Source organism: Ursus americanus, chromosome 34, assembly GCF_024610735.1.
Source record: "Ursus americanus isolate L20-20 chromosome 34, mUrsAme1.1.p, whole genome shotgun sequence".
NCBI lineage: Eukaryota > Metazoa > Chordata > Mammalia > Carnivora > Ursidae > Ursus > Ursus americanus.
In genome coordinates, this window is record NC_142160.1 from 26,375,950 (window position 1) to 26,399,013 (window position 23,064).

At 48.7% G+C, this 23,064-nt stretch overlaps 1 pseudogene; it reads right to left on the reverse strand.

The window, feature by feature from the left end:
* Positions 1–5,255: 5,255 nt before the first annotated feature.
* LOC123781446 (procathepsin L-like) lies at positions 5,256–11,216 on the reverse strand (annotated as a pseudogene).
* Between the last annotated feature and the right edge of the window lie 11,848 nt (positions 11,217–23,064).

Genomic DNA, 23,064 nt, shown 5'->3' on the forward strand with positions numbered 1-23,064 from the left:
CTCAGGGGACACCTTTTCAATGGTGACATTTATTTTTATTTTATTTTTTTTAAGATTTATTTATTTTAGAGCAAGAAAGGGCGAGTGAGCGAGGGAGTACACACATGAGCATGGGGGGAGGGGCAGAGGGAGAGGGAGAGAGAGAATCCCAAGCAGACTCCCTGCTGAGCATAGAGCCAGACATGGGGTTTGATCTTATGAAATCAAGAGTTGAAGGCTTAACTGACTGAACCACCCAGGTGCCCCTCCAATGGTGACATTTAAACCAACTTGTGAAGGATAAGAAAGAAGAGAAGATGCAGCCAGGGGGGGAGCTGGGAAGACAGAATAGTGAGTGCAAAGAGCCTGGGGCACTGGAGAGTTGGGTGTGTCCCAGGGAACAAACCAAAAGGAGGGTTGATGGGGGCTGGCACCAGGGCTTGCGCACGGTGGTCTGGGGGAGAACGGTGCCTGAGGGGATCTGATCAGAGAGGTAGGGGCTTTGTACACCCAAGTCAGGAGACTGGGTTTGGCCCAGCTGTGTTCGGCAGGTGGGAGCAAGATCTGACCCCTGTTTTGCGACTTTGCCTCTGACTGCCCAGAGAGACCAGGGCGAAGGTGGTCTTGGCGGCCAGGTGAAATCTGACAGCACTTGGACGGGCTGTGCAGGCTCAGTTACTTTGTGAGCGGTGGGCAGGAGGCAAACGGAGGCCCCCATCTCTGGGTAAATACTTAGAAGTACAAGATTAAAGGGAGTAAACAGGGAAATAGTACATATCCTGCCTCCACTTACACAAATACACTTTCTGACCCCCTGGAAGGCTGGACTGGTTTAGAATTCTGATTCCTCAGGTTCACTACCGCTTTCCTGTCCTCTTCCTAAGCCCGCAGCCCCGCCTGCAAGAGCCCCACAGCCATGGACTCTCCAGGCCTCACTCTGCAGCCAGCCACACCGGCCTCCCTGGGGAGCAGGGGACACACAGGAGGATGGTTCAGTGCAGGAGGTGGAATTTAGGAAACACCATGGTCCCAGCTCCTCACTGCTAGGAGGGTCTGACCAGTGGGGCTTTGTGGCCAGCCAGGGCACAGGTGCTCTTGGAACTCCTGGTAGATAGAGACCCCAGATGGACTTCTGTGCTCCCTCCTAAGAAATCGGTATTCTACCGCCTTCAGAGCAAGCCAGGAGCCACTCACTGTCCTCCTCAGACCTTCTCTGCATCAAACCCCACTCAGGTTGCTGGCAGCCCCTTCCCCAGACACTGGTCTGGGCCCCCACCGGTCCCTGTGCCGCCACCTAGTGGTAATGAGAGAAAACACGCCGCCCATGCTTCAAAATTGGCTGTGTTCAGATTCTTGGAGGCTCTCAGTGAGCAGGAGGAGGGATCATCCTGCAGGACCAGGTTAGGTCTCCTCCGATGAAGAATACTCATGTTTTGCTTTCTTGCCTTCAACATTATGGCAGATCTGTCCATCTTGATGGAGAGAGACTTTTCCACGCTTATCTTCCCAAAGACAAGGGGAAGGGTGGATGAGTCTGCCCCAGGCTGGGCCAGCAGCTCCTGATGGAGAGGAAGGGTAGCCCAGAGGACGTGGGGAGGCCCTGCGAAGAGGGGCAGGAGGGAGGGTGGATGGATGGCAGCCCCTTTACCCCTTTAGCCTGGAGTTCCTTCTCGCCCCTGATTCCCTTTGTCCCATTGGGAAGGTGAGAATGTGTGTGTGTGTGTGTGTGTGTTTTATGATCACCCAGACCTGAGGACATCATAAGAGCTGAATGGTATGTCCAGTAGAGCAGTGTTTTCTTGGACAAACCAGGTTCCTTAAGGACGGTTATTACTAGGGGAATGACAGGTGAGCTTGTAACTGGTCCTGAGATGAACACAGCCCCTCCTGATAAGGTACAAACTGTGTCTCTGATAAGGAACTGAGCCCCCCAACCCCCTGCAGCTCCCCAGGGACCCTGGGGATTTCTAACTCAGGCCAGTGATCCCTGCATTTGCCTCAGGAAACCTCGTACTATAGTGAGATGTGCCCTTTGTCTGCAGGGATCCAGAGTAGAGAGGGTCCTTGTCTTTCTGCTTGACTTCTGGGTAGCAGGGACAGAAAGCTTACTTTCCATGGAGATGTCCCCGTGGCCACCCTGCCCTGGAGACCTGGCACTGCCTGGGAGGGGACTTCGGTAGAGAGGAAGTGGAAATACCATCAGCTCGGCTTGGACCCCAGCAAGGACAAGTGGAGATGTGGAGTCAGGAGCAGGTGGGTCCGTGGATGCAAATTGCTAAAAGGAAACACCAAGGTGCCCGCTTTTTGCCGGACCCACTGCTTTGCCTTCTTCTCTGAGCTGCTCAGCCAGGTGCGGCCCCAGGAGCCGGCCGAGGGGAGGCGCACACGGAGTTTCTTACCCTCACAGGCTCAGAGAGTGGTGCTCACAGGGTGGGATTCCATCCAAGCGGGGAAAGCAGGGAGGACTCCTGTCATGGGATCTTATTGGAGATCAGGTAGGGTACAGCAGGAAAGGCGTGAGGGGAATTCACTGGTCTGTTTGAATGTCACCGGTCTCAGCTGTGGTGTAGGTAGGAAGCTTGCCTAGGGCCCCCTTATCACACTGGTTGCTGGGATAGCGACTCAAACATGGCAGGAACGTGGTGACATGACTTTCCAAAGTAAGGGACAGAGCTCAGTAAAGCTATATATATATATATATACATACATATAAATTTTTCCAATTTATAAAAAAGTTAGCTTTTGTAAATACGAGTATGTATTAAACCATATTTTCCCCCAAACCTGCTGAGTTCTCTGTAATATGCGTTGTCCCAAGCTCAAATAATCAGATAATCATACAGTTTTTCTCCTGTATAAATGCTCAGCAGACAGAAAACAGGCAGCCCCAGGAGATTCCAAGTGCTGGGACATTGTGTGAACACAGGGGCACATGCCCCATGGGTGGAGAAAGCTGCTACCCATTTCCAGCATACCCGCTAGGGGGCAGTGTTGCCGCGTGGAGAAGGAGGGTCAGCGTCCCACACAGAAACAAGGGGAGGGCAGGGAGTTTCAGCAGAGCTGTCTACAGGTGAGCTTGCTGGGTGGTCAGTGCAGGAAGCCACAGTGGCTGCGCGGGGAGAGAGCAGCAGCAAATCCCCCGTCCCAGGGTTTAGAAGTGGACGCAGTGTCCGCCAGGCCTGAGGTCACAGGAGACTAAGAGCAGGCAGTTCCCTCTAAGAGGCTCCTGTGGGGTCCCCCGAGTCCTGTCATTTCTAGTGCACTTCTTTACTGAGCACCTCCCTGCCAGGTGCTGGGGACACCGTCCCTCCCCTCAAGTTGGCTCCCAGTTGGGAGGGAAGAGTGTCCCACATCACTCTACAGTCTGGCGGGGGCACAATGGGGAACCCCACCTGGGCCAGAGCCTCCTGGGGAGGAATGTTCCTGGAGAGATCCGAGCAGGAGGGGTCCCCTGGATGCGTGGAAGTCAATAGGTTAGAGCAGTGGGACCATCCTGTGTCAGGGAAGGAAACCCCACAGCTCCAAGGGGCCCCTGTTCTGGAGCTGGGAGTAAGCTGGGGGTGGATAACGAGGCTGCCTGTGGGGCCGGATGGAGCCAGGGGCCACGGCAGCGATGCGTCCCTATGCAGCCTTGCGGGGGGATCTCTGGCTGCACAGAGCACCTGCCCGCACCGTCCCGAGAGCTCTTGTTATGTTCAGTGTCAGTGTTCACACGTCTGTGTCTCCCCAGGACATGGGTCTGCCCGGATCTAGACCTTCTTGTTCCCTGCACTGTGTTTAGCCCATGGGCTGCTCCAGAATGTCTGCTGATGAGTGAGCGTGTGAGTCTGTGAATTCTCCTGCTTCTCCCTACAGGGCCGAGAGGGAGGACAGTGGGAAGGCTATCGGCCCCCCGGCCCTGTCACAGCATTTGTGTTGGTATCTGGTGAGGCCCTGTTTCTGGGCATCCGGTACCATCATGGAGTCGTGAGGGAACCAGACCCCTCCACACAGAGGAGCTGGTGCCCCATGGCTGCTCTCACAGGCTGACCCTGTTTCCCTTTTAAATTGATGGCCTCATGGGAGTTTCTCCACCCCATTCCTGTGCACCAAATGCTGTGGGCATGGGCACATCCTTGGCGACGGAGAGCAGACTGGGGGTTGTCAGGGGCTGGCAGGGAGGGGTGTGACTGCTGATGGCTGTGGAACTTCCTTAGGGGATGGAAGTGCTCTGGAACCGCAGAGCAGGGCTGGGTGCATGCATCGTACATGTAGTAAGGCCTCGGAGCTTCGGTCCACTTTGAAATGTTTAAAATGGGGAATTTAATGATATGTGCACTTCATATGAATTTTTAAAAAGATTTTATTTCTCACTTATTTGACAGAGAGAGAGCACAAGCAGGGGGAGCAGCAGAGGGAGGGGGAGAAGCAGACTCTCCACTGAGCAGGGAGCCTGAGGCAGAGCTTGATCCCAGGACCCTGGGATCATGACCCGAGCCGAAGGCAGACACTTAACCCACTGAGCCACCCAGGCGCCCCCATATGAATTATTTTTTGATTCAATGGGACATATCTGCAACATGGATAACAATCTCAGACCTGGGTACAAACTTCCAGAAACAAAACAAATCAATCCTGGAGATGTGATGTACAGCGTGGGGACGACTGTTAATGATACGGTACCGTGTGTTTGAAGGTTGCAGAGCATCGACCTTAAAAGGTCTTATCACAAAAGAAGAAGAGTTTGTCGTATGTGTGGTGACAGACGTGAACTACACTTACCAGGGGATCATTTCACAATATATACAAATACGGAATCATTACACTGCGTGCCTGAAACTAACATAATGTTCTATGTCAATTATACCGCCAAAAAAAAAAAAAAAAAGGCATGAAGAATTGGAGAGCAGGAAGGAAGCAGCCAGGATCCCGAACATGAGAACGAGCATCGGCAGCTTGCTCAGGGCCTGCTCTCTCCCTGCGAGGAACACGCCCTCTTTCATCTGCGTTCAGGATACGCAGCGAACACGCCTCCTCCAGCAGCTGTGACCCACGCAGACCCTGCGATTCAGAATCCAAGTGAAGCTGTTCAGCCCTTTGGGCTCTGGGAAGACCACGCTGGTGGCATCTTTCAAGTGTGGGCTGCTGAGAAGCTTCTGCAGGAGACGCCGGCCCAGACTCTCCTCCACCAACCCTACCCGGTTCCCGCCCTCGCCGCTGGCGTCCAAGCCGGCAGGTAGGCACCTGCACCCCGGCCCCCGGCTCTCCGCTCGGTGCTTGCTTTTGTGCGTCTCGTGTCAAGGTCTAGGGTGACTGGTGGCTTTGTGTTGGTTGCTTGGCTCCTGTTGACCGGATCCTGATGCCGTGGTGACTTTCGGTGTAGTCAGCCCAGCTGTGGGCCCTGTGTCCACCCTCTTCTTGGCCTGCACTCGCAGATGGCCCAGCAGTAGCAAGGACAGGGCCTCACTGAAATCACGGTCACAGTCACAAAGGTCCAAATTGCAAATGTGCAAATCCCAGAATGGTGCCGTGTTCTCCTTGAGGGAGCTGGGGGCGGGGGGAGGGGGTGGACTCAGCCCTTGGAGACACAACGAGCTTGGACGAGCGCAGGTTCCAGGTTGCAAGGATCCAGTATTGGCCCCAGGATGGGCCCTTCCCCTTAGCGTTTCTTCTTGGAAAAAAGAAGCTGGAAAGAAGCTGGGCACACGCAGTACCTTGAGAGCAGGGAGCAGCAAACTGGGTTCCCGCGCCTGCCCCGTCCCTGCACATCTCAGCGTTGGTTGGTGGTTTTGGAATGCTCCTAAATGAGGTTTCAGGATGGGACGGCCCACTCACATGGAGCCTCTTTGGGAGGGAGACTTTGCTGTTTTCCCCCTCCTTCTGCAGACAGGGTTATGTATGAATTCACAACCAAAACTGAGGGTGCCTGTCCCTCCCCAGGGAGAGCCACGTGCGGTGAGCATGAGGAAATTCTGCCATCTGGGATGTTGTTTCTCCGGAATCCCCCCCGAGTGAGAGAATTCCATTTTGGGAAAATAAGGATATCGCGTGTCAAAGATTTTCCTTAGCAGTTTCAATTTTATGGGTGAGATTCACTTCTGTTCATTTTACAATCCTGTCATATCTGTCCCCCACGTTGAAAACAATGGTATTATAGTTCGTGTTGCTAAGCGATCCCTCTCTCCGTGAGGAAGGATGTCTGGGAAACATTTGTCTGGGTTGGGGGACAGTCGACTGAGATTAACATGCCCCTTTCCACTTATTTTTTCTGAGCACAGGAGAAGAATTGATCCTTGGGGAAGAAATAATAACCGAAGTGGATTTATGACCATAGCGTTGCTCACACATATTGCTAATACTTACTGAGCCCTGGAGTGTGCCAGGAAGAGGACAAAATATGGTATGTGTGACGCCTCATTGAATCCACACGACAGCCTATAGGGTATTTTCTCCACCATTTTACTGAAGCCTTGAGGGACCCATGGGCTGCCCAGTGTCACACAGCTGGGAATTCATGACGTGCCTGGTTCTTCAGCCAGGGCTCAGTGATGACACTTAGAACTCCGTCCGACTAAAGGCATTTTCACGCACACGTGTTCCATTGTCTTCTGTAATTCTGGCTCAGTTTAGAGATGTACGATGGGCTGCACCTTCTCTGAAGGCCGTGGTTTTCCAGATTTAAGGATTAGGTTCAGCCTCTGCATATGGACCAGGCCAGTGTTTCTAATTCAGTGAAATTCCCCTGCAGTTCAGGGTATCCCCGCTAGAGGGAGCCAGCTCTCCCCTGCTGTATTTTAAGGTCTGTCCAGTCTGAACCACTGGGGCTGGGGGGCGGGGAATAAGACGTGTGTGTGTGTGTGTGTGTGTGTGTGTGTGTGTGTGTGTGTGTGTGTGTGCGCGCGCGCGCGCGCGCGCGCGTGTGTATGTGACAGATTGACAAAGTAAGAGAAACAAGGAAATCTGTTTAGATCTGTGATAGGAATTTTTCTAAGTCCTCATGAATATGAAGAAGACTATGCCCCAGGAACTCAGGAGTTATACTGAACCAGCCACACATCAAGTGACACATGGCTCCCGGGAGGGAGAAATGTTATTTGCCGCTCAACCCTCACCCCCCTTCAGAAGTTTTGTCTCCATTCATCTTCCTTCTGGTCAATTTCCCCCAACTTGAAGATTCTGGAAGCAGATTCTTGATAAAACATGCCTGGGTGGGGGGCGGGATTATCCACACCTGAGACGGTGTGTAGCAGTGAACTACAGCCCTTGCTTAGAGAGACTTGGTCAGTGACAGAAGGTTCTGTCAGGAGGACGTCTGCTCTGGACCAAAGGAGCCGCCCCAGCAGCAGTCAGCACAGAGACGCAGTGGGTCTCCTGCGGAGGCGGCTGACCAGGGTTCGGGTCCTGCACACGTATCATCTCACCGGATTCTTACAATGTTGTGAGGTTGTGTCATAACCCACTTCAGAGAGAAGTAACCCGGGGCTCAGAGATATCATGTGTGGGGGGGAGGGGGGAAGAAAATTGGATTGGCTGCCAACATTCAAAACTCAATAGTTTTCCCCCACATGGTTGGATATTTGGCTTCTTGTTTGAAATTGAGACTCTGGCCACACTGGGGTCACGTTGCTGCCTGAGGCTGGTTGGGGGAGAGAGTGGCTGCCCCAGCCAGAGGGGCACGGGCTCTGCATGTCACCGCGTCTCCCCCCAGCCCCTCACCCAGAGTGCACAGACCAGGACAGAGGGCTCAGAAGCAGGCTGCCCCCCACCCGCATGTGTGAAATTTAGCCCTGCGACAGAAATGATCTGTGCTCTAAAAGGAAAGTGAATCAAATCTGATTGATTTGGAAAAAACGAGTAGCAAACTTCTAGGCTCAGCTGTGAGGAGCTGAGTTGGGGTCGGGGGGAGGAGAGGAGGCATTCTTCATTCTTTCCCCGACCTTCATCTGGGGTTCTGACTTCACAGCAAAGCCTTCAGGGATGAGGGAGAATTCCGGACAACCCTGGGGCTGGCTCTGGACCCTAACATCACTGTGGACGGCAGATGGGACAGGAGCTCGGAAGGAGGTGAATGGGCAGACTCCAATCAACTCTTTTCAAATCAGAAGGTCCAGGTGGATTCAGCTCCACAGACCATGACAAATAGCTATGACGAATGTGACAAGTTGCGGCTCCACACTTTCCAAGGAGCGTGGAGCTCAGTGTGCAAGGGTTAAATACAAACTGTTGGCCTCGCTGCTTCAGAGCCATTCGATTCCCCACTCTCTGTTTTCTAGGACTGATACCTCTGCTGTTTAATTAGATGCTCTGTTCTCTCTAGACGCCGGTGGATTTTGGCTAAAAGGCCAGTCCAGAAATATCACCTGGAGATTCCCTGCTGAGCAGAAAACTCCAGAGAATTGCAAAGTGGTGGAGGTGAAGGAAATACCATTAAAATTATGAAGAGACACTGTGATTATGTAAAGAGGGCTCAGATCAATGTCCTTCTCAACATTGTCACGGAATATGGGGCCAGTCTGCCCTTTGTGAGTAATATCCTAGCAACTTCGCTGTAAAACCAAACGTTACCCTTCTTTAAAAGTGTCATGTTCCCTCTAATGATTTTTCTTTATTTTCACAGTCTTGCATGGTTTCTAATAGCTTTTTTTTGCAACTAATTACATTTTTATTTGACTTGGATGGGTTCAATAAATTGGGCTTATTTCTAATTCCTGGCCACATATGGATTCTGAGAACCAGGCCCTGGAGCACACTCTCAAAGTGGACCAGCAGCATCAGCATCCCCTGGGACCTTGTTAGAAGGACAAACACTCGTCCCCCCACCGCTCCCCCAACCAGGCCTATGGAGTTGGAAACTCTGGGCCTCCAGAAAGCTTCCAGATGAGTCTGAGGCATGCTAGTTTGGGAACCACAACTCTAAAGCATGAGTTCTTAAAAATCTTCAGAAAAGTAGAAGGTTTTTTACTAAAATCTTTAGTCTTCACCATTGAAGCTTTTGAAACAGCTTCATTCGGTCACCAAAAGGGCCACATTTTCTGTGTATGAAACCAGAGCTCTGTCCTGCTGATTTCTCCCTGCCCAGAGGCTGTCCTTCCTCTGAGCTGTGGTCCTGCAGCCCCCACGCAGCCTAGCACACTCTCCGTGGCCTCTGGGCTCTGCGCTGGGGCTTGAAGAGAACCACTCCTTCCCTACTGGCTTCACTGGCTTCTAATAACAGGTGGAACTCTCTGGCCTAAAGAAATAAGAAAAAATCTTTCCAGATCACAAGACTTCCCTCTAGCCATTGCCCTATCTCCGTCTTCATCTAGATCCTGGTGTCTAGAATGTCTGTGTACACTAGCTATCTTTCTTCTCCTGCCCCCACTGCAGGCTGCCAGATATGACCCCATCTACCATCAAGGGGGAGCACACTGTCCAGTCCTCCTTACCCTACCTTTGGGCAACGTTGGGTCCCTTAGCTACTGTCTTCATCTTGACATGGGTCTCTCCTGAGTTCCGATTTGGGGCTCTGCTACTTATAATACCTTGCGGTAGCCTCCTTAAGCCGGCTCCCTCCCCTCCGCCATATTCTCTGATATATACCACCCTGGATTCGTGTCTGTGTCTCCGAGCCTCCTACCTTGCAAACAGTGGTCGCTTTTCTGCCTGTAGACCTGCATCATTTGTCTTCTCAGATCTCCGATTGAGTTCTTGGGTCTTCAGAATAATATAACTAACTAGTTGTATTCGAGAGATGAGACAAAAGAGTCCCCCTACTCCTCTGCCGCCTTAACTCCCCTCCCCTCACAGGCTTCTATTTAAATAAAAAATTCTTGGTCTACCTGTCTCTGAGAAATGTTTCCATCTGGAGACATTGGTACCATATATAGGACAGTCCGCGTATCAGCGCGTATCGTAGATGTGGGAACAGCCACGTGGTAATGATCTAAGCAGAGAACTGTGCAAGGCTAATACCTCTTAATGACAGTTCTCAAAGTTTGCAGATACAAAGACTACAATCTAAACTGTGAGTAGTATGTTATGTCGTTCCCCTGAAAATGTTCAACTTTGATAAGAGAAGGAGCTCCGTTGACCAGTGCATGGTACGGATCGGATTGCTCCGAGTCCAGGCTTCTGCTGTCCTTCCCATACTGGAAGGCATAGTTGATCAGGCCACCACGGCAGCCCTCATGGCCTTTAGACAGACAGCAGTCCACCAGGTTCTGCTCACTCCGTGCAACAACGTCTGCCAGTTTTCCAGAACATCTGTCCTTCAAGGGCACCCGTTGCATGAAAAGCCCAACCAACACAAGCCACGAAAACCCTGAAACCAAATTAAAAAGCTCTCAGTCTACAAAAGCAATAGCAAGATTTGACAACAGTGCACACATCTGAAAACTTTTTTAAAACAGAGAGAACATATACATGTTTCTCAGCCGACCATAGCAAAGACACGGATTCCTTTCACCTTTACTCCTGAGGGTGACCTGCTGAATCCTGTCTCACCTGATCCTTCACAGGGGTTACGTAGTCTTTCTCCCTCCAGTCCACAGATGAGGGGGTCTCAGCAAAGAGAGGTGCTTGGATCACGCTCCCCTCCTCATGCTTCTGCATTTGAAGACATTCATCACCTGCCTGAGTTCTTCACTGGTCTTCAAAGAAAAGCAAATAGAATGCTGACAAGCAGGAGATTTTTTTTGTAAAGTAACGGGGAGAGGAAGCACAAAGGTTCAGTAATCCACGCCACACTCACCAGGTCACCAAAGGCGTTCATTGCCATCATGAAGCTGTGTTGCCCTTGGCTGTATTCCTCATTGTGCTGGTCAATCATTTTCATATTCTTCTCCCGCACTGCTCTCCTCTGTCCTTTGTTCTGCAGAAAAACAAACTATCGTTTACTTTTATGTAAAGCCAACTCACCTGCACCAAGTGGATGTGCTCACAGAGAGGAGGAGAAACTTGACCAGGGATGGGCTGGTGCTCTGGGAGCTGTTCTCCAGCGACCACACAGGACATATGCCCACATCATGTGCGGTCACGGTGCCCTGCTTACTGCCTTGGTCAGAGCAGCCTCAGGAAGCTACTCTCTGCTGGGAACTCCCACCAGCATAAAACATTCCCCGGGGGGCTCACTGGACAGCTCAGATGTTACCAACCTTGTCATACAGTTTCCCGTGTGCCGCCTTCCAGTGGGACCAGTGCGCATCTAAGCTCTGATCGAGTCGTGAAGCCGCTGAGGCCATTCCCAGGCAAAGGGCAGCCAGGAAGAGAGAAGGATGCATGTTACAAAACTTAGGAAAAGAAAACACATGAGTTTCTGATTAAACCAAACTGTATGAAAGAGCCATCCTTGTTTCTTCCGTGATGTTAGAGCCACTAAGGTGGAATACAAATATAGAATTTATCCTCCAGGGACTGTGGAGGAAGGCTGAGGGTGTGGGATGTGCAGGGGACTTGCAGCCTTGTTCCCCGCCCTGCATCCCGCCTGCAGCTTCCGGGGCATGTGAACAGGAGCGCGTGGCACCACCATCTTGTAGCCTGGCAGGTGGGGTGTATGATGGGGCCAGGCCCAAGGGCAGCACTTCCAGCCAGCCCTGAACCTCGACCCAAAAGGTGGTGGCCAAGCTGGTTTGGGGGAATGGCTCTGCCTCTCGGGACCGGCCTTGGCCTCACCTGTGGCAGCTGCAGCTACACTGACCTAGTCACAGGTGCAGGTCTACGGGTCTCCCAGGTTGGGTGAGGGTCCCAGGCTTTGCATGGAAGGTTTTTCCAGGGCCAGCCCCAGCCCCCCGTGTGCCTACACTATGATTGACTCTCCCTGTCTGTGTGCAGAACTTCTGACCCTGGGCCTACTGGCAGGTGACAAGGCACCTGGACAAGTGGTGAGTGAGTCAGTTGACCTGGAAGAAGGGAAGCTGGGGGACCAGGGACAGTGCTGAGGGGAGGTCCATAGCTTCTCTGGGGACCCACATCAATTAATTACCCTGAATTCATGTGCTGGCAGGTGGTTCATGAATAGAAGTCACAGGGAGCCCCAAGTGCGTTTGCGGCCTCAGCCTGCATGTCCTTCTGTCCTAGAATTATGGGCTAAAATTTCTCTGAGGATTGAGAACACCATAATCTAGTCTAGTGGTCCCTGATTATTCCAGGTAAAGGTGGGGGCAAGTGGAGGAAACCAAGCCCACAGATTTATTAGCGCTGTTTCAGGATGGGTTACCTCTGGGTTTTGGGCAAATCTGGAATGGACTGGCAATCCCCAGCACTTGCCCAAATTCCTGGAAGGAAGGGGGACACACGGAGGAGTGTGCGAGGAAGGCATGGTGCTCTGCAATTCTCCTTTTTTTTTTAAAGATTTTATTTTATTTATTTGACAGAGAGAGAGACAGCCAGCGAGAGAGGGAACACAAGCAGGGGGAGTGGGAGAGGAAGAGGCAGGCTCATAGCGGAGGAGCCTGACGTGGGGCTCGATCCCAGAACGCCGGGATCACGCCCTGAGCCAAAGGCAGATGCTTAATGCCTGCGCCACCCAGGCGCCCCTGTAATTCTCCTTTCCTCTCTCCATTAGACAGGGATTCTTCCTCCCTCTCAAGCTTTTCTCAAAGCCAACAGAAATGTTTTATTTCCAGAAAAATAGGGTTTAATAAAACAAGGAAAGGTGAAATGTAGAAATTGCTTCTTCCTCCCTACTCTCTGCATTATGGATTATTATGTTCCTCAGTATCCAATGTGCTTTTCTTGAGATTTAATTTCACAAAGTTAAGAAAAACAGGTATTTCAAGCAAAAAAAAAATTGTTCATCACAAGACCATGAATTTGCCCTCTGAACAGTTTTGCTCTCCTTTGAAACACGATTCCACACTTCTAGACAGTGGGTCATGCTCCCTCTCCGGACCTACACCTGTGAGACCCCCCCAGTGATCCTGCTCACACCTCGTCTCCAGCCCTTCTCTGCTCGCTCGGGGAGGGCGGTGTCCAAGGGATTCCGCGCAGGGGCTGGGAGTGAGGGCAGGGCTGGGAGGGGCATTCTGCAGCTCTCGGCTGGGGGCCCCCTGGCAGGCTCCCCAGGGCCCTCAGCCTCAGTTTCCTCATGGAGGACGTGGGCAGTGATTAGAGTTTCCTCAGAGGATTCTGTGAGACTGAATGCGCTAACACATGTCAGGCATTAGCACAGAGCAGGGCTCATGTCATACTGCTTCCTTGTGAGGGCTGTGAGGAAGAAATCCACGGGCCCCAGACGGGGTGTTGGCACTCACAGGGCCTTCCCAGGGGCAGGACGCAGCTCTGCTGCCACGTGAAGGCACATGCTGGTTTGTCTGGTTTCGTGTACATGGAGCCTATTGCTAGCAGGGTCTCGGAGGCCAGAAAGCCACAAAAGTTGGCTGGCACGATTCCAGCATTTAAAGGCTGTTAGATGGCCTGCCACCTCAAGGAGTCTCCCATAACAGGATAAGTTGGTCACGGAGCAGGTTACATGGAAACTAGGTCCCCCACCAGCGTCAAGAAAATCTTCCTGCCACTAGGTACCCTGTGACTTGGCACCCAGTCCCCAACCCTGTGGCCCCTCCCTTCTAAATATGAGTCGGGCTCCTAGAAACCCGAAGCCTTAGCTGGGTGGCTATATAGTCAAGTGCAATACCTACTGTACACGTGCTTATTTAAGTCTGAGAATTGTAATCACAGAAGGTAAGCATATCTAGAAAGATGGAAAAGAATAATTAAAAAACAACCTAGAGTTACAGTGGCCATTAAGGGGAACATTCTAGTTAGACAGGATTGTTCGTTTAAGAACCCCAGTCAGGGTTCCCAATCTAAACACACAGAATGGGATGCCTACTTTAATTCAAATGCAGAAGCCTCCAGAAGGCTTCAAGATTCCAGAATAGTCACATTGAAAGGTTCATTACAAAAGGCTACTGAACAATTAAAAACAAGAGAGTTACCTGAGACACAAGACTGTAAGAGTGACTTGTCTCCTAGGGCTCCTCCATCGTCCCTTCCCGGAGCGCTCCGTCTGCTACTTTCCCACCTCACGTGCCTTTCCACCTGCAGAGACACTCACCTTTTCACAGGAAACCACCTGAGGGGACAGGGATCCTCCCCAGATGCCTGGCATCCTTGACCAAGGACTGAACTGAGGGCCACAGGAAAACATTTCTCCAACCTGGGCAGGGTCCCCAGAGTTTGTTTGATTGTCTCATTTTTAAATCGATTCCTCCTGAGCCCAGGTGAGAGAGGGAGATAAGAATTCACATTATCTTCCTTTCCAAGTCCAGACCCATTGGTTATGGATCCTTTTGTCCTGGAATTACTATTTCCTCTGGTCTCTCTGGTTTTACATCGTAAGAACGTGGCTTGGCTTTCCAGCTGCCTCGGCTCTCTCTTGGGCTATCTTTGGGAGTCGCTCTTGCTCTTGTAAAAGTTATACCGTTTACACCCTCTTGAAGGATGTCTTTTGGGACCATGATGTTGTGTAATATTGCCATAAAGTGTTACTGTTTTTCCTGGCTAAGATCTGACAATATAGTTTTAGAATTTTAATGACTCATACTAAAAAATTTGGCCAAATGAAAAGCTGATAATCAGAGCCTGATTGAATTTTTTAGTTTTTAATTTTCTTTCTTTTTTTACTTTTTAGGCCTTTTCTGTTAAGCAAAATTTACTCAGAGGAAGACTTTCTCACAGGTGGATGGGCGCATCAGTCCTTTGATATTATTAAAGAAACAAGTCCATTCTTTGATAAACTAAAAACCGGTGTCCTTGTTTTACAAATCTAGCCTTTACAGCACACAAGGTGTGGTTCCAAAAACAATTCAAAGAACACCAATCCTTTTTACCAACCCCCAAACCTCCATTATTTATCTCAATAGGCTTATAAGTATTATAAAAGTCTTTCTAATAAGTGCTTGTATTTTTTCCTGTGCCTTTAAAATATAAACATTCAGTGTTCTGCTCATCTTCCCCAGGAACCCCTTATGTTGCTCATCTCTTCACAATTCCAGGGAGATTATTCGTACCAACCAAACATGGAAGGCAAGGCACTTAAAACTTGATTTGCTGGGGTGCCTGGGTGGCTCAGTCGGTTAAGCGGCTGCCTGTGGCTCAGGTCATGATCTCAGCATCCTGGGATAGAGTCTGCATTGAGCCCCACATTGGGCTCCTTGCTCCGTGGGGAGCCTGATTCTCCCCTGCCTGCAGCTCCCCCTGCTTATGCTTGCTCTCTCCCTCTCTCTCTCTCTGTGTCAAATAAATAAAAAATCTTAAAAAAAATAAAACTTGATTTGTCAACAAGAAATACAAATTTTAAGTGTCTTCTCCACAAATATTAAAAACAAAAATATCTTGGGGCGCCTGGGTGGCACAGCGGTTAAGCGCCTGCCTTCAGCTCAGGGTGTGATCCTGGTGTTATGGGATCAAGCCCCATATCAGGCTCCTCCGCTATGAGCCTGCTTCTTCCTCTCCCACTCCCCCTGCTGTGTCCCCTCTCGCTGGCTGTCTCTATCTCTGTCGAATAAATAAATAAAATCTTTAAAAAAAATATCTTTAGCCCTCTAGACCAATAACCTTAAGTTATTCCATCTACCAGAGAAATAAAAACAGATCCAAACTTAAAAGTTGGTTTTTTTAAGCTTTTATTTTTTAAGTAATCTCTATACCCATCATGGGGCTGGAACCAACAACCCCGAGATCGAGAGCCACATGCTCTACCAACTGAGCCAGGAGGTGCCCCCAAACTAGGAAGTTTTGTGCCTATTCATGACAGTAATTTTACAATAGAAGCTATAACATCTGCAACTCTCTGTATGGTCATGGGCATCTGTAGATGTGTTGTAAATGCTTCTACCTTCGGATGACATTGCCAAAATTAATTTGTGGAAGACCTCTATTTAGTTGGTTTGAAGGCGAGTGACTGTAAGCATTGGGCATTCTAAAACTCCAAAAGGGAGAAACTAACCCAAGTGCTTTTCAAGTTCACATGATCTAGAAAATTATATGATATAAACGCTACGTTAAGGCTGATGGCTTAACTAACACAAACACGTCTTTAGAGTTACCAACGGTAAGTATAAAGACTTTTATTCTACCTGCGTTTACTAGCCAAATAAATTATCTCTTATAAGCTCTATCATCAATAAGAAAAACATAATAGCTAAAGATAAAATTGACTTTGTCTAATGCTTAATAAAGTTTTTGTAAGTGAACTGCACATAATTGTTAATACAAGTAGATTAAAGATCAAATTTTGGAGTAGATTTTTTAACTGTGTAGGGGCCAAGGGCAGGTGTTCCAAGATGGGCCATTTTGGCATAAAGATTGTTTTTGAGTTAAAAGCAACCAAAACCCAGCTGATTCAGGAAAAACTCTTTCCCTGTCCCTCCCCTGCCTGCCTTAGCAGGAAGAGGGCATTCACAAATTCCTCCTTACCTGAGAAACTAACCTGCACAACAGGACAACCTTTGCTTTCCAAACATCTCCTCTCCCCTGCCTGCTAACAGTCTCCCTCCTCTTTGTATCCCCAGCCCATCCCCTTCTGGATGTCCTGTGAGCCCTGTGTTGCCTGCCTGTCTTTACAATTTCATGCCTACACGGATTCCCTGTACGTAGGAAACTAAATTTGATTTTCTCCTGTAAACTGCCTCGGATCTATTAGATTCTTAGTTCAACTTGAAGGATCTTAAAGGACAGAGAAATCCTTCGTCCTGGTAAATAACAAAATTCAACCAAGTAAATTTGGAGATCTAAGTGGCTTTATGAAATGTTTCATGAATCAGGCAGGGGCCATGGAGCAGGTAGAGAGGTGCTGCCAGGAGATGTACAACACGGGAGGTTTTTATAGAAGAAGGTGGAGACCAGAGCGTTATTAGCCAAAGCAAAAGATTCTTCCTGGGCGCCTGGGTGGCACAGCAGTTAAGCATCTGCCTTCGGCTCAGGGCGTGATCCCGGCGTTATGGGATCGAGTCCCACATCAGGCTCTTCTGCTAGGAGCCTGCTTCTTCCTCTCCCACTCCCCCTGCTTGTGTTCCCTCTCTCACTGGCTGTCTCTATCTTTGTCGAATAAATAAATAAATAAAATCTTAAAAAAAAAAGATTCTTCTTGGCAATGCCTCTTTCTAGGGGACATAGCAAGGTTTCTACTTCACCTCTTTGAGCGATCAGAGGACCCAAGTGCCAGACTCATTGGACCAGATTGAAAACTTCCTGGCTGACAGGTTAATATTACCTTTGTGGGGTAGGTTGAAACTGCAATTAGGTCCTGTGTTAACCAGCCTGGGTACTCAGCTGAAGTAACATTTTGGCTTTAATATGATTACTTCTGAAAGTATTGCAAAGATTATAGAGGATAAATTACATGGTGGTCAGCATATAATCTCTAGCATGAAGCTGCTACTATTATTCTTAATGACGTTCTGGAATTTAAGAGGGCCCTTATCATCAAAACACCCTTGTTGGGATCCTATCTTCAGATATGTTATTGAAGATTTTAGAACTGTCAGACAATCCAGAAATAATAGGACACAGGACAAGCCCTTGAGGTTTGGTGAGGGAAGAGCACCTGAGGTCATAGCAGTCAGCAGAGATGGACAGAGGATTAGGGTCACAAGGCCACGACTCTCAGCTGGAGCCATTCCAACATGCTCTCACAGGGGCTCTGTGCTCAGTGTGGGTTGAGGGTAAAGGACAAAGGTGACCTTGGAGTCTCTGAACCAAACCAGCTTCCATCATCATGGCTTTCTGCTCTGCGGTTCCTTGATTGTTGAACCCCCAAATGTGCGTGATGCACTGTGGGGAGATTTTTAGGCAAAATGCAATGTTGCCTCCTGGACTCGCCTTAGTGAGCCTTGCTCATGGGCATTCCAGCTGGGAAGCCGGTGCTCTTCCCCCTCTTCTCTTGCATGTTCTCAGAAAAATAACGAGCAAGTCAAAAACAACTTTCTCCACTTCTAGTGGATTCACTCTCCAATTGGTCCAGCCAAATGGGACTTGCCAGCAAACATGAGGAACAGTTACCTGGTTCGTGAGCAATCATGTCACATGTTCCTTATGTTGTGTCCCTGGGGATGGGGCAGTAATGCATCGTTGCCCTGGCTGGTCTCCTCCCATTAGAGCTTTCATGAAACCACTTGGTAGTGGCTGTTTTTAAAGATTCTTAGAGGGATCTTGGCCATTGTTTTTCAGCAATTTCTTCTGTTACTCCTTTTTCTTTTTAATTAAAAAAAACTAATCATTATGAAGATTTTACAAAGTTCTGGTAAGCAAAATTAGAGGAAAAAAAAAAAGACAGTATCCAAAATCCCAATCTGCTCCCTTGTGCCTTCTTAAAACCAATAGACAACTGGGATTTTTGGCTCACTCAGGAACACTACGCTTTGATTGATGGCCTTTGATCACCATAATAGCCCTTATCTCATCTTACTGATGAATGAACTGAAGCTTAGAGAGGTTTGGGAACTTCCTTAGCCAGTAAGCAGGGAGCCAGGAGCTGGTCTCAGGAGCTGTGACTCCAGACAAGGCAGCACGTCGAGTTGCAGAGTTGGGCTGGACCCAGGGTTGAAGACTGGCTGTCTGTGAAGATAATGGAAGAGACTTGCACAGGACAATAGTTAATGTTTTGTACTGCGGTCCAAGGGACTACAGGCCCACCCAAAGTCCTCCCCAAGGTCAATACCCCAGGCACAGTCCCTACCCTCTGCCTCTGTGTCTATTTAAACGTTTCTGGAAAGCTTTTCCTTATCTGCGACTGTGCACTGACTTCTGGGGAGGTCCTTTCTTCTCTCTACAGGAACCACCACCCTCTTCCCCAGCAGAAGGCCCTGTCCACCCTCCACCACTCTTGACTTGTTTCTTCTAGGGTAGGTCCTGGGGTTGGGGGGATGCTCAGGGAGGAGAGACTTTCAGATGCCAAGGGGAGTCCTGTAGCCACCTGCTGACCTGTGTCATGTGTGACACAAGGGAACTGATACTTAATGAAAATCTTAGTGTTCTTTTCCCCTTTGTGTTCCTTTTCTAGGGACTTGTTCCCTCTACAGTCAGAGGCTTCCTTGTCTTAAAGAAGATCAGAATTAAATAGATGCAAAGAGGAAAGAGTTACCATTCAGCGCTTGATATCGCAAACTGAATTCCTGAGTCCACAAGGTTCCTGAGGGCCAAGCTTTGAAGAGAAAAGATAGGGTTTCCTAATCTCAGGGTCCAATCTGAAAACCTCCCATAAGGTTGCTGTCATCAAGGAATGAAGTGTCCATTGCCTATGGAGTGTGAGGAAAAGGGGAGAAGAATGTCCCAACCCTGGGAAAGGGGCAGGGTTTCTCAAAAGCTGAGGGCAGTAGCACTCATGCTGTGCAAGGCTGGTCTAGAGAAGGTGGGCTCTGGAAGATTCTCAGGCACAGCTTTAGTAAGGAGGGGAGCAGGTCACAGATTCTGGGATGACCAAGGGCCACAAACACAGACTGTTCATAAGACCTCAGGACCCTTGCACAGCCATGGGGAGAGGCTCCCTGAAGAATGCAAGAGACTAGATTCAGCAGGGTGGCTCCCAGTCAGACTTATTTTAAGAAGAATAAAGGGATATGGTAGTTCTGGGCAGTGTGGACAATAATTATTCCCAAGGGCAGGGTCATAATCATTGTTGAATCTGAAAGGGGCTAATTAGGTCCCAGAACTGGAAAGAAATGCAGAGGGTTGCTGAAAACTGGGGAATGGATGTTTACAGTTTCTCCTTAGGCTCATCCTTCAGTTCCAGGGGACTCACTTAACTTTTAACCCTACTCAGCCACTAACATGGATGAAGGTTGAGACACACAAAAAAGAAAATACCACAGTCTCTCAAATGGGTTAGGACATTTTTTCCACATCAGCCATGTGTGCTCAGCTTCGGGTTCCTGCGTCCTCGCTGGGGAACTCCTTCCCTACGCCCCACTCCCCTCCACCCGAGTTTTGTGCACTCCTGTTGCAAAGGGGAACTGTTCTCATTTGATGCCCCATAATTGCATAGTGGAGTGCTCGGTGAGCTCAGAGGAATCCAAGCAGTTGCGCAGAAATCCGATCCAGGCTGTGCCAAATACTGTTGCTAGAACGGTCAGGGCTTGCTGTCAATGATCGGGAGGAGAGCCCGACCCCAGGAGCACAGGGCTTTGGTTGAATGCAGGTGAAACATGACCCCACAGCCCCCTCCTCCAGGCACCCTGGGGCAGTGCACACAGTGCACAAGCGTTTGCAGGGGGCAGACAGGGAATATGCCACTGCAGATAAGATACACAGCCCACTCCATGCCTGCCGGCTCAGAGCCCATGATCCAGACAGGCGGGTGGCAGAAGCTCCCGGCTAGCTGGTCACACTCACACGACAGCCAGGGAGCCGGACACGCCTTGCTCTCCCAGTAGTCTCCCAGGGGTCAGCACTGACCTCCTGAGACTACCTACTGCCATTTTGCCCAACTTGTTCTTTTTCCAGGAAGGGGTGAGACAGCTTCCCACACTCATCTGCTCACTGGCAAGCAAGCTGAATTTCATTTCACCATGGCAAATTACACATAACAATATTGACCGTTTTAACCATTTTCATTTAGTGCGTTCACATTGCTGTGCAACTGTCACCACCATTCATCTCCAGAATGTTCCTCATCTCAAACTGAACTCTGTCCCCATGAAACACTAATTCCCCACTCCCCTCTCCTCCCAGCCCCTCAAATTCAACTATGATGAGGTTGATATTTTTGGAGGGTTTATGTTCATTTTTTATTGACCTTTTTATATGCAACCCACCCTTGATTCATCCAGAAGCATCCATTGCCTTGGGAAGGTCAGGAGTAGTAAAGGAGAAATGAAAATACAAGAGTCAAATGTTCAGTATTTAACTTGCAAAATCAGATTCTTGAGCTCCTGGCTTTCAATAGAAATTCAAGCTTTGTAGGGAAACATAGTATCTTTCCAAATGCCAGAAACTCCTGGGAAGCTGTGGGCATCTAGGATGCCCCGACTCACGCTCATCTGTCTTCCTTGTGCTCTTTTTCAGGAGTCGAAGGAATCCGCAAGCAGCATCATAACTGTGTTAACACATGTTTACATGGTGACTGTGGACGAGGAATCCGGGTTTCTATATATTGACCTGGAGGCAGGACAGGGATGGGAAGTTCAGGTCCAAGTGTTAGCACACGTATGAATTAAAACCTGCTCTTCCCATTCTCTGTCCCTGGGTCTGTTGGAGCAGAGACCACTTCCCCCTGTGTTTCACGACAAAACCATGGTCACATGTGTGTGACTCCAGCTTTCCTCCTAACGCTGAGATCTGTGACCATGTTTCCAGAGCAGCCAGAATCACGGTGCTTCCCAAAGTGACACCCTGCCTGTGGAACATGGGTGAGTTTTACAGTGTCAGAGGATGGAATCCACAGGGCCAAGAAAGATTTCATGGGAAGGGGCCTGTGGGGCTTGCCCCCCAATTCTATACACAGAACACAGCAAATGCTTCTGGACAATCAAAATAGCAATAACTTTAAAGCCATATTGCCCACAATGAACTAGTTATTACTCTAGAAAAATTGAGAAATAAGGATTAATGGATGATTTTTTTCTAAGATTAAATTACTCAATTGAAATAATGTCCATTGTTCTGAGACTCAAAACTTTCTTAATTTTTTTTAAACTTTCTTTCTGTCCTTTTTTCTTTTTTTTCCCTCTTTTTGGGATTTTTTTTTGGCATTATAAAAAATTGTTTAAATTTTTTTTTTTTGTAATGACTGGTGATAGTGTTGGGCAGTTTTTGCTGTTTCTAAGTGGCCTTACTTTGCAAAACAAAGTGTCAGTCCCCCATGTTCTTCAAGAAATCTTACTATTCTATGAACATCCCAAAGTGTGGGAACCACTGGCACACAGTAGGACTCTCAGGATTCAGGCAGCAGTAAAATGAAAAGCTGCTTTTCTTTGGATTGCAGCTTTAAGCTACAGCCTTTGGGGGCAGAGACAGTAAAATTTATTTTTATTTCTTATCTTCAGGATAATGTTCTTGCCAAAATGATGAATGAAAATCTAATCAAGCTTTTATTCCACGTTTCTCTGCTTTGTGGAGGAATAAATTAAATGCCACCAGGAGAAAGCAATTAGATAAAGCCACAAATCAGAACATTCCACAAGATAACCTGTTTTGCATGTCTTCCCTGGGGCTGAGTGTTCTCAACATGAAAGAGTTTTTAGTGAGGTCCTCACTATTTACAGCCTGTGTTGACTGATAAGGCCCCCCAGTAGTTTCCTAGTGCCAAGGTGGGCAAGGCTGGACAGGGGGCTCCCAGGGGCAGGGATGCGAGGAGGTTGGACAAGTGGGAACCTGAGCTGGGATGCAGGGGAGCCTCACACAGAGAAGAGCCCAGAGCCGTAGTGAGGCAATGTCTTCAGTGAGGGGAGCCTGCACAGAAATCAGACCCTCAAACCAGACAAAGAAGAACATTGACCACAAGAAACTGATTAATGAGTTTGTTAATTCAATAAGCATTTTTAAAAGACTTTATTTATTTATTTATTTATTTATTTATTTATTTATTTATTGGAGAGAGAGAGCAGGAGAGCACAAGCAGGGGGAGTGACAGAGAGAGAGGGAGAAGCAGGCTCCCCACTGAGCAGGGAGCCCCATGTGGGGCTCCATCCCAGGACCCTGGGATCATGACCTGAGCCAAAGGCCGATGCTTAACCGACTGAGCCCCCCCAGCGCCTCTCAATGAGCATTTAAGGTAAGTCGGTAGATGAAAAAACTTGACATGTCACAAAATTCTACAGCTTGTACTTGTAAAAAAAAAAAAAAACTCAATAAAGTAGGTTTAGAGGGAACATACCCCATCATAGTAAAGGCCGTAGATGACACACCCACAGCTAACATCACACTCAATGTTTAAGTACTGAAAGATTTTCCTCTAAGATGCGGAACAAGACAAAAATGTCCAATCTTGCCACTTTATGCAACATTGTACTGGCAGTCCTAGGCATAGCAATCAGATAAGAAAAAGAAATAGAAGGCATTCAAATCAGTAAGGAAGAAATAAAACTGCACTATTTGCAAATGACATGATACTATATATAGAAAACCCACCCAAAAACTATTGGAACTAATAAACAAATTCAGTAAAGTCACAGGATACAAAATTAATAT